The sequence below is a fragment of the Lathyrus oleraceus genome, chromosome 3 (assembly GCF_024323335.1).
Source record: "Lathyrus oleraceus cultivar Zhongwan6 chromosome 3, CAAS_Psat_ZW6_1.0, whole genome shotgun sequence".
Classification (NCBI taxonomy): domain Eukaryota; kingdom Viridiplantae; phylum Streptophyta; class Magnoliopsida; order Fabales; family Fabaceae; genus Lathyrus; species Lathyrus oleraceus.
In genome coordinates this window covers 336734237-336743239 of record NC_066581.1, presented here as the reverse complement: position 1 = coordinate 336743239, position 9003 = coordinate 336734237, and positions in this window count along the sequence as shown.

Genomic DNA, 9003 nt, shown 5'->3' with positions numbered 1-9003 from the left:
CGCCATTCATTGATTCCACAAGATTTGTTGTCATGTGGCCCCATCTCACCCAATCGTCGTATGATCTAGTCCACTTCGCTCTGTCGATATTATCGATCCACCTCCCTGCATCAGAATTTGCCAACACTATTTCCCGGCGGTAGTATTGGAATCCAGGTTGGTTTAATGCATACCCCGCGTTTATTAAATGTTGCTTCAAGAAGTTATCCTTGAACTCCCGCATAAAATTTTGAGCAATATGCCTGATGCAGTAGACATGGGTAGACGGGGGGTCATGCCAACCATTTGCTGGATTATTGTATGCACTGTCTATTGAAGCGTGCCTGTCAGAAATCACACAGATGCCAGCTTGTGGAGTCACGTGCGTTCGGAGATTCTTAAGGAAGAAACTCCAAGCAGCAATCGTTTCTCCTTCTACCAATGCAAAGGCTATTGGGAAAATATTAGAATTTCCATCTTGTGCGACCGCCATCAGTAACGATCATTTGTATTTCCCATACAGCCAAGTTCCATCGACTTGAACAAGTGGTTTGCAGAATGTAAAACCGATGATGCAGGGACGGAATGCCCAGAAAAGTCTATGGAATATTCCATTACCTTCTAGACGAGTTCCGTCAGGGGATTGTGCCGGCAAGGTCTCCATTATAGAAACCGTCCCAGGTGAATACAATCGTAGTGCAGCCAGGTAGCGTGGTAGTTGTTTGTATGATTCCTCCCAGTTACCGTATACCAGTTCAATTGCCTTGGTTTTCGCTAACCAAGCCTTTCTGTATGACGGTGTATATTTGAAAACAGCCACACAATGGGAGATAATTGTTTTGACCTTCAGTGACGGGTCAGCCTCAACTAGAGGTAATATGGAATGGCAGATCATATCATGGCTAAGTTTGCGATGATCCTCTGCCATGTTGGTGTTGACGCAAATGTGAGCTTGAGAAATGGACCCTATCACCCACGCATTATGTTTCTTCTTGTACGATGCCATCAACCTATACCCACACTCCAGATTTTTGCATACAATAACGTATCTTTCCGGATTTGATTTGATAACATCGTAGTCAACACAGTTTTTCAAGTGCCAGTTCTTTATTGCTAACAGACACTCTTCCTTGGTCCGAAATTGGTCACCCTTCTTTAAGTCCTCATCAGACCTTATATATGGGTTGTAGAACATATCTGATGAGGGCTCATCCTCGCCCAAGTTAAGTGTTGTGAAGTGCGCAGGCGGTGAGTAGCGTTGCGCTATAGGTATTTGAACTTGGTCTTCGTCTTCAGAATCACGGTTCACCAAGTCATCCACCACGTCTTCAGCATCATCAACCACATCGTCTTCAACGTGGTGCTCAACATCTTGTTCGTCATCAATCACAGGATCAATAACCTGTGACTGAATATTCTGAGTTGGTTGAAATTGTTTCAACATAATGTACAACACTATGTATTCATAACCAGAATACTCATGGTTACGAAACATGTATTTTGTCTCCATGTCATTTTGAATCAATGACTTATAAAACTTGACAGAGTTGTTTTCTGAAAAAAAAGGTTGTTGATAAAAAATTTGGGACACGGGTTGTCTTAGTTTGGACTCAATCTTTTTCTTCAGATAAGAGAAGTCAGCTCCTCTATTTAGACAAAAACGAGTGCATTCGGTGTTTCTAAATAGGAAGCCAGACATATCACATTCATAAGTCTCACCATTGACGTGAGCTTTGATTTTGTATTGTGATGAAGATGCCATGTTTTGTGAAGGTTTTGTGAAGATATTGTGATGGTTTTGTGAAGATATTGTGAAGGTTTTGTGAAGGTTTTGTGATGATATTGTGAAGGTTTTGTGAAGGTTTTGTGATGATATTGTGAAGGTTTTGTGAAGATTGTTGTGAAGATATTGTGAATACCTTTGTGAAAATGTGTGTGAATATTTATACTGCAAGATTCCGACACATCTTTGCATGCATGTCTTCAACCAAGCCTTCCCCAACAGCAACGCATGCAAAACTTGGACACGTGTAAAGCATGCAAGAATCTTGCAGGCTAGGTGGAGCTGCATGCATGTAATAATTTTGACACGTCTACTGCCTATCCATGAAATGTATTCTCCACATAGTCTGAACTTAGTCTCAGCTTTAGCTTTGCTTGCACCAAAAACTTAAACTTCTTGAACTTCCAATACTGAATATCACACTTCCAATACTAAACTACCTCTTTTTTCCATTATGTGTTTAAACAACCTGATTAATTATTTTAAATAATATTCCCACGCATGCCTGATTATTTTAAACAACCTCTTTTATTCAATCTTATTTAAGCTTAATTATTTATTTTAAACAACCTGATTATTTATGGTAAATAATATTCTCACGCATGCCTTCCACGTGTCACACCTTTGCATCATCAGATTCCACCAAGTCTTCTCCAAGACAAGACAAGTGCAACCTAGTCTGCACCAATGCATGCCAACACTACCACCTAGCCTGCACCTATTCTGCAAGATTCTCACGCATGCCTTCCACGTGTCACACCTTTGCATCATCACATTCCACCAAGTCTTCCCCAAGACAAGACAAGTGCAACCTAGTCTGCACCAATGCATGCCAACACTACCACCTAGCCTGCACCTATTCTGCAAGATTCCCACGCATGCCTATCCATGAAATGTATTCTCCACCTAGTCTGAACTTAGTCTCAGAGATTCCCACGCATGTCTGTTGCTCAAAAGTATTCACCACCACGTCTGCAAGATTCCCACGCATGTCTTACACGTGTCACACCTTTGAATGCAACACTCCCACCTAGTCTGTACCAATGCATGCCAACCTATCCACCTAGCCTCCACCTAGTCTGAACTTAGTCTCAGAGATTCCCACGCATGCCTTACACGTGTCACACCTTTGAATGCAACACTCCCACCTAGTCTGTACCAATGCATGCCAACCTATCCACCTAGCCTCCACCTAGTCTGAACTTAGTCTCAGAGATTCCCACGCATGCCTTACACGTGTCACACCTTTGAATGCAACACTCCCACCTAGTCTGTACCAATGCATGCCAACTTATCCACCTAGCCTCCACCTAGTCTGAACTTAGTCTCAGAGATTCCCACGCATGCCTTACACTTGTCACACCTTTGAATGCAACACTCCCACCTAGTCTGTACCAATGCATGCCAACCTATCCACCTAGCCTCCACCTAGTCTGAACTTAGTCTCAGAGATTCCCACGCATGCCTTACACTTGTCACATTTTTGCATCATCAGATTCCACCAAGTCTTCCCCAAGACAAGACAAGTGCAACCTAGTCTGCACCAATGCATGCCAACACTACCACCTAGCCTGCACCTATTCTGCAAGATTCCCACGCATGCCTTCCACTTGTCACACCTTTGCATATTCAGTCTACTTGAAAACGAGTATAAATAGAGGGTCATTCTTGCAAGTTTTCATCAACCACTAACACTTTTATTCAGAGAACTCCGGCGAAACTTCTCATCCACCAAGCTTCGTTCTACATTGCAGTCATGTCTCTTCTTACCATGGGCCAAGAACACAGAGGCACTAGGGCAAACATTGCCTCATTCGTAAGTTTTTCTTGAACATTGCCTCTTTCGTATGTTTGTAATTTGTTTTTTAAAAGTCCAATCTAATGATTGTTTATATTGTTTGTTTTTAAAGGATCCCAAGAAATTTCGTCAACGTTCACACCCTATGCCTTATCCAGACCCATGGTGCGTACCTTACATAGAGCGTGCGGGTTTCGGTCATGTTATGCATGTCGTAAATGCCACAATTGATGTCAAATTCATTTTGGCTCTGTGTGAACGTTGGAGACCTGAGACACACACTTTTCACCTACCAACTGGTGAATGTACCGTCACATTAGAGGACGTGTACATGCTTTTGGGTCTTAGAATAGATGGTAAGCCTGTGACTGGAAATGTTCAACAGCCTAACCAAATATGTGTTCAAATGTTGGGGGTAGATCTGGTCGAGGGTGAGGGATCTGCAAAAGTAAGGGGTCAGGGTATTAAATTATCTAGCCTACAATTGTACCACGACTCCATAACTTTGACTGAGGAATCCTCCGAACAAGAAAAAGTCATAAAAACTCGGGTTTACATTATGCTATTGTTTGGGAACTTGCTATTTCCCGAAGGGACGGGAAATAGCATAAACTTTATGTACTTGAGTTTGCTCGGGGACATTGATAGAATAAGCACATATAGTTGAGGTTCTGCTGTATTAGCATTCCTATATAGCTCTTTGTGTAAAAATGCACAAAATGAGCACTGTACATTTTCTGGATGTGCTTTTTTGCTCCAAACATGGGGGTGGTGGAGATTGTCGAGGCTAGCCCCAGAAAATCCTAATGTCTACTCCTTCCCCTACGCAACTAGGTAAATTTATGATGTTATTTCATTTTGTATATTTATTCTATAAATATTTGTAAATAATATTATTTATCTTTTTTTGTTTAGGTTCATTACAACCGGACTGGATTACAGTCTTACCCCCAAAAATAAAATTATATTTTATCGTCAACTCTTGGATCGTCTCCGAGCACAAGATGTATTACCACTAAATCACTCAGCTTCTAACTGATTTATTAATATCATGCATTCTCGATAAATAACATATTTGCTTTTTTCTTTGCAGTTTATTTGGAGGCCATATTTGGGATTGGAACATCAACCCAACCCCGAAGATGCAGCTGTTTGGACAGCAAAAACGGCCATAATGCGGTTCACCACTGTGGAGATGCACCAAAGTGACCGTGTCAAGCTGCAATTCGGAATGCATCAAGAAATCCCAGGCCCCCCAATGTCTATGGAACCTTGGCATCTAAAAAAAGTCAGCCACCAGTGGTATGCCCAAAATTGGAAGGAATTTGCTAAGGAGTTTCGTAAAATGTGGAAAGACCGTGCCCACTATGTTCTACAATTTCCGGTGGCACCCAACGAAATGAAGCCGACAAGGGAATATGTGGATTGGTATAGAGCAAATACAAATCCAGAAATGATTGTGTCTGACCCGTTCTATTTGGACGATCCCCGGATGCAACAGCCATATTTCCAACAACAACAACCACCACAATATTCCCAACAACAACAACCACCACCTTATTACCAACAACAACCACCACCACCATTTTACCAACAACAATCACCACCACCTTATTACCAACAACAACCACCACCACCATATTACCAACAACAACCACCACAACACATGTCCACCCCCAACCAAATCAACAATACATACCACAAACTCAACCCCAATACCATGAAGACTACCAACACCAAACTCAACATTCCCACCACCATCAACAGTCCCAACACCTACCACAATATCAATCCCCCCACTTCCACCAATCCCAACACTTCCATCACGACAATGTCCCGAGCTCTTCCAGTCCTCCACCTAGCCCCGACACGGGTATACAAGAGGACTACCAACAAGACTACTACACACCACAACAAACATTGTTCTTTGGCCAACCCGATTCAACCCTAAACTACCAAAGACCACAATTCGAGGGCGCACCCAGCAGTAGTCAGTTTGTCCCACCGAGACAAAGCTTTTAGGGCGCAGAGGGGACCCGTCTTTCCTACAGCACTGAAGGGACTTCGACCCAACCACAACGGCAAACGGCAAGGGGACGCGTTAGGACTAGGGGTGGTAATAGGGAAGCACCACCACCAAGTGAACCGTCTAGGCGAGTAATTAGACCTCCCCCGTGCGGATCGTACCAGGGACCGCATCATATGTGATAAATCCCAAATTAATAATGCATTTTAATCATATCTTTGTAATATTTGTCTTGTCTATTATTTAAATAAAAATATTTTCTGTTTATTATTTTTATATCTTTATCTTTATCTTTAAAGATATTGTCTATCATATCTTTATATATATATATATATATATATATATATATATATATATATATATATATATATATATATATATATATATATATATATATATATATATATATATATATATATATATTAATTTACGTGTATAAATATTTATTTACACGTATATAAATTAATTTTTTTTCCAAAAATTTACAAATAATATTAATTACTTATAAATTAAATTAATATATATATATAAATTAATATATATATATAAAGTAATATATATATATATCTTGTAAATAATTTTATTTATATATATGTGTTAATATAAATTAATATAATTTATAAAAAATATAAATTTATAAATTAAAAAAAATTTAAAAAAAAAAACATATTAAAAAAAAAGGGAATGGGTGTAGGCGCCACTCCTAGTGGCGACTTGCCCTACCCATTAAGGGTAGGCGCCAACTAGGGTGGCGCCTAGGTTTAATTTAGGGCCAAAAATGGCCATTTGTGTAATTTTTTTGAAAAATGGTGTATTTTTGAAAAAAAATTTAAATTTCTGGATATTTAAAAAAAAATTCTTTTGAAAATAGGGTGTTGATTTATAATCTCTTGAAAATGTAAAAAGAAACTTTCATATTGTCTTTCTTTGGCTTTCTAGTTTGAGTCAATCTATATACTACCTCCGTTTTTTATTATATGTCACTTTGGAAAAATATTTTGTACCACAATATAAGTCGTTTTATAATACCAATGAATCATTAATGTTATTTTTCCTATTATACCCTTAAATATTTATTATTCTCCCTCCTTTCAATTATGTTAATTTGTCTTTCCAATATCATTAATGAAGGATAATTTTGTAAAATCTCTCATAATTTATCTTTTTCATATCATAATTATTATATTTCTTAATACGTGTGAAAAGTTAAAAACGACTTATAATAAAAAACGGAGGGAGTAACATATTTTGGATGGAAAGATTCTTCAAACTTTCTTTCTCCTCTTTAATTCTTTTACATTCGGTTTTGACCTCCTCTTTTTTCAATTCTTTCTCTTTCTCTTTTTAATATTCAACTAACTCCTTTTTAATATATTTTTCTTGTCTCATCCTCACTTTTTTATTCCTTTCCCTATTTTTCTTTTCCCTCAACAACAACTTGTATGGCTTATGATATTCCCCGGGTTGGTTTGAGTAATGGATTTGAATGTACCTTTTTGTTGATTGTATAAATGTTTAGCAATTTGTCCCACCTTCAATTTCCAATTTTTTTATTCACGCATAAATATGATTTTGATGTGCATAAATTATTTAAAGCAACTTAGGCATGTTTGAAACACTTTTTAATTTTAGTTTTTAAAATTTATTTTTAAAATTTATTTTAAAAAACTATTTTTAAGAAGAAAATTAATAAAAAATTTGTTTAATAAACTAATTTTTAAAAACTGTTTTGAAAATATGAAAATGAAAAAACTTGTTTGATAATCTAATCTTTTAATAATATTTTAAGAAGAGAATAAAAATGGATATTTTGTCATCTACTTTTAAAATCTATTTTATTGTATAAAATATTATAAACTTGAGAAAATTAATTGATATTTGGTCGAATACAAATAATTTGGTTAAATCAATTTTTAATTTTACAAATCACATAACACTTGTTTGTAATAATAATAAGAAAATAAATAAATAAAAAATAGGATTCCACGTTTAATAGAAAAAAAAATTATATAATAAAAATAATTAAAAAACACAAAAAAAATTAAGTAAAATAAATAAACATATTTGAAAAGGTTACTTATACATAAAAAGAACATAAATAAAAGAAATAATATATTCTTTCAAATACGTTTTTCTATTTTATTTTTAAAATATAAAAATCATTAAAATTATATTAATGCTATTAATGAAAATTATAAATTTTTATGTTTTTTCTTCAAGTTTTATAATACTAAAAACTAAAAAGTAAAAAGCAAAACACAACTAAACTGTTTAATTTTTTTTCTTTTAAAAACTGAAAAATAGAAAAGAGTTTTTAAAAACACTTTTGCAAAATATTATATTTAAATAAATTTTTAAATTTTAAATTTTTAAAAATTAAAAAAGAGTTTTTAAGATGCATTTCAAACAGGCCCTTAGTCTTCATCTCAATTTTTTAAATTTTTTTTTTTTGAGGATTGTCAATTTGAGATAGCCTTCTTGGATTGTTATAGCACGACATTCCACTGGAATTATTATTGTTGTTTCCATTAATTGTTGTTATTGTCACCAATGTTATCGTTGTTCTTACCTTGTCATCATTTAGATGAGGAAATAAAGAATTGGAGTACACCTCATTTGTGCTGGTGATGCATTTCTAGTATTCATAGTGAATTATTTTGTCTAGCTACCAAATCCATAACATCAACCTTGTGCGTATCAGAGAGCTTGACCATAATCATCTTTTAGTGAAAAGACAATCCTAAAGTGTCTTTTTGTTCGCTTTTCTATTGTGTTTTAATTGTATATCAATTTTATCCACCTGATTCAATTTCTTTTGACATAAACCATAATTTTGATAATTAAGATCAAAATAAATTTTAACTATAGTGTTTGATATTATTTCAATTGCAATGAGATTGTTCACATAAAAATAAGATTTAATTGAATTTCATTTTTAAAGATTAAAATAAGATTATAAAAAACTATTAAAAAATATAAATATAATATGTTAAAAGAAGGGTACCTACTTGAGATGTTAGCTCAATGAAAATAGTTTAACATTATAACCTCAATGTATAGAGTTCAAATTTCATTGAAGACAATTGTAAAATAATTATTAACGTTTATTTAAATGATGTGGCATATGGCAACAGCTAAAGTCAGCTCAAACTGTATGAGCAAAAGTCAAACTCACCCAACTAATAAACAAAATATATTTATTTATTTTTTAAAGATTTTTTGTATAGTAAGAAACCAACATAGACAAAACTAATTCTTTTATATATTATAAGAAGGATTATAAAAGTGAAATTGTAAAATAGGATGGATGTGGTGAGTTTTTCTTCTTCTGATAAACAAGATATTTGTATATAAATGATTAAAGGGGGTACTCAACTCATATAAAAAGAAGAGATTAATTACTATGCACTGTCAGTG